The sequence below is a fragment of the Neovison vison genome, chromosome 7 (assembly GCF_020171115.1).
Source record: "Neovison vison isolate M4711 chromosome 7, ASM_NN_V1, whole genome shotgun sequence".
NCBI lineage: Eukaryota > Metazoa > Chordata > Mammalia > Carnivora > Mustelidae > Neogale > Neogale vison.
In genome coordinates, this window is record NC_058097.1 from 154501761 (window position 1) to 154504958 (window position 3198).

At 40.7% G+C, this 3198-nt stretch overlaps 1 pseudogene; it reads left to right on the plus strand.

The window, feature by feature from the left end:
* Window positions 1–259: 259 nt before the first annotated feature.
* LOC122913556 lies at window positions 260–1882 on the plus strand (annotated as a pseudogene).
* The last annotated feature ends 1316 nt before the right edge of the window (window positions 1883–3198 follow it).

Here is a 3198-nt window from a genome sequence, read left to right on the forward strand (position 1 = left end):
AGGCAAGATACAACATTATCCTCATATAATGATATAAACTGCTTAAATATAAAATGGAAAAATGGAAGGAAACCAAATATTAATAGCTGTTATCTACTAGTAAGAAGATTATTCTTGATATATATGTATTTGAACATGCTTATTAGATACACAAGGGTACTGATAAATGGTTATTCCAATCCTTCTGTTTAGAAAAAAATTTGGCTTGTTTTATTACTCTCCCGTGGAATATTTCCAGGAGAAAAAAAAAAAGTCACACATGAAAGAAACTGGATCACTGGTGAGAGAATGCGTTATGAGGACCCTGAGCTGAACTCTCAAATGCACTCTTCTTCCTATTTCAGTTTTATGGACAGACACTGAGAACGGAGCACCTATACCACGAATCCCTCCACTAGAGTTACCAACCGTTTCAGCCTCCAGATTCCCACTTCATCCTGATGGAGCTCCCAGGCATTCATAAGTGGCAGCCCTGGCTTTCCCTGCCCCACCTCTGCTCTACTTCTTAGCTCTTTGTGCCAACCTCTTTGTCATGGTCACCAACCAACATGAGGCCACACTGCACACGCCTATGTATTCTGGGTCTACTGGCAGTTGTGGACATGGGGCTGGCCACCACCATCACGCCAAAGATCCTGGCTATCCTCCGGTTGGATGCCACGGCCATCAGTTTCCCTGAGTGTGTTGCTCAGATCTACGCCATCCACTGCTTCTTGTGCATGGAATCTGGTATCTTCCTCTGCATGGCGGTAGACAATGTAGTCATCTGTCACCCCCTTCATAGTCACGTAAGTTTTTGTGATCAAAACCACAGGATTTATGGTGCTCAGGAATGGCCTGTTTACTACCCCAGTACCTACACTGGCTGCCCAGCAAGGCTACTGGTCCAAGAATGAAACTGATCACTGCCTGTGCTCTAACTTGGGAGTCACCAGTCTGGCTTGTGATGACATCACTGTGAACAAATTTTATCAACTGATTTTAGCATGGGTCCTGATTGGGAGTGATATGGCTCTGGTTTTTTCTTCTTATGTATTAATCCTTTGCTCTGCAATCCAGTTGAACTCATCAGAAGCAATGTCAAAGGCTCTGGGTACCTGTAGCTCCCACCTCATCCTCATCCTCTTCTCCTACATAGGTATCATTGCACTGTCTGCCATACACCTTGCAGAGAAAAAGATCCCCCTGATCCTGTACTCCTTAATGTGCTGCACAACGTTATCCCCCCTGCACTCAATCCCATGGGCTACGCACTCAGGATTAGGGTTAGGGTTAGGGCAATTTGAAGCAATTTGATAAAATTTACTGAAATGTTCATAAATATTCATATTCTTTTATCCAGCTATGTTATATTTAGAAAAACATCCAAAGGAAATAGTCTAAATGTAAGCAAAAATTTATTCAAGAAAATTCATTAATACTAATGGAAAATGAAAACTGTTTGTATGAATTAACTCTAACTTGCACATATTTATGTGTTTTACATGTCATTTTCATAAAATGGAAAAGAAAATAAATAAATGTCTATTTTAGAAGACAGAAAAAAGTTTAAATTCATACCAGATAATCTCAATAATAATAATAATAATAATTAGTTAGTTAGTCATTAACAAGTGCTAAGTACTTCTCATAAGTCAAAGAACTGAGATACACACACACACACACACACACACAATCTAATTTAATACTCACAATAACCCTGTGAGGTGCAAACAGTATTATTCCCAATGTATAGCTAAGGGATCTAGGCACTGGGGGTTACAGAATTTTCCACCAGCTGTGATTCTACTCCTTGGAAGTCTGATTTCGAAACCTTTGCACTCTTTTCCCTGTTCCTCTTGCTCTGTTCCAGAATCTCTACACGATCTTGAGGAACTTGTGAAAGCTCACTCTGCTTCAATTCTTCAAGTTAAAGTAGTAATAATCATAGCATTTTGTTGATTCACAAAGTCACAGCATGCCATGACAAGCAAAAGAGATAATAAAGAAAACAGGCTTTGAGATATGATATACACAGGGAAAAACTGATCTAATTATGCAGCAAAGTTTTCTTTCTAGGAAAGGAAGAAAATAGTCCCAGAAAATGCCCTAGAAAAGTAGCTACAAATAACCAGTTAAATCTAATTTAAATTTTATCATTTGCCCATCTAACAAAAATGTACACTTTTTGGGGTACCTGGGTGGCTACGTGGGTTAAGCCTCTGCCTTCGGCCCAGATCATGATCTCAGGGTCCTGGAACGGAGCCCCACATCGGGCTCTCTGCTCTTTCTGCTTCCTGTTCTGCCTACTTGTGATCTCTATCAAATAAATAAAGTCTTTTTTAAAAAATATACACTTTTGAGGGACGCCTGGGTGGCTCAGTTGGTTGGACGACTGCCTTCGGCTCAGGGCGTGATCCTGGAGTCCCGGGATCGAGTCCCACATCAGGCTCCCAGCTCCATGGGGAGTCTGCTTCGCTCTCTGACCTTCTCCTCGCTCATGCTCTCTCTCACTGTCTCTCTCTCTCAAATAAATAAATAAAAAATCTTTAAAAAAAAAAAAATAAAAAATATACACTTTTGAGTATAAGAACGCTGATCCATGTTCATTTTGTACCTTCTCTAAGCCTAGTACAGGAACTCCGCACATGACAGATGCTTAATACTTGATTCATCATGTGGCTGGTCAGCAGTATAAGTTAGTCTGTGGACCTACGTATCAAATATCCTGGACCATGATATGAAGAATGACATCAAAAAGTTTGCATGAGTCCACCTTGGAAGTCTTAGAAGACTGCTCAGAGCTTAAGCAATGCCATGAGCTCATCCTACCAGAGAAGTGAGCACTGGGCAGGGCAGCAGAACTGGGCAGAAGTCAGTTCATATGTTGTACAAGCCATCCTAGGAGTAATGCTTGAACACTTACTCAAGAACAGAGACTATAAGCTTTCTCCAAAAGGAGCTATTACTTCACCCTTGACCAACAATGGCCGCTGATTCAGACTGAAGCACTCCTCCAGTAAGAAAAGGTATGCAAGAGGCAGTCACAGAAAAGGGCTTGAACTTAAGCCAACTTCCACTGTTTCTACCCCAAAGGAGTAGGGCAATAACATCTAACCTTAAAGACTTCTTTACACTTTCCCACAATGGATCAACTAATTTCATGTAGTCTTCATAGCAGCCTTCTTAGATAGGAAACATAGTATACTATTAACCCTT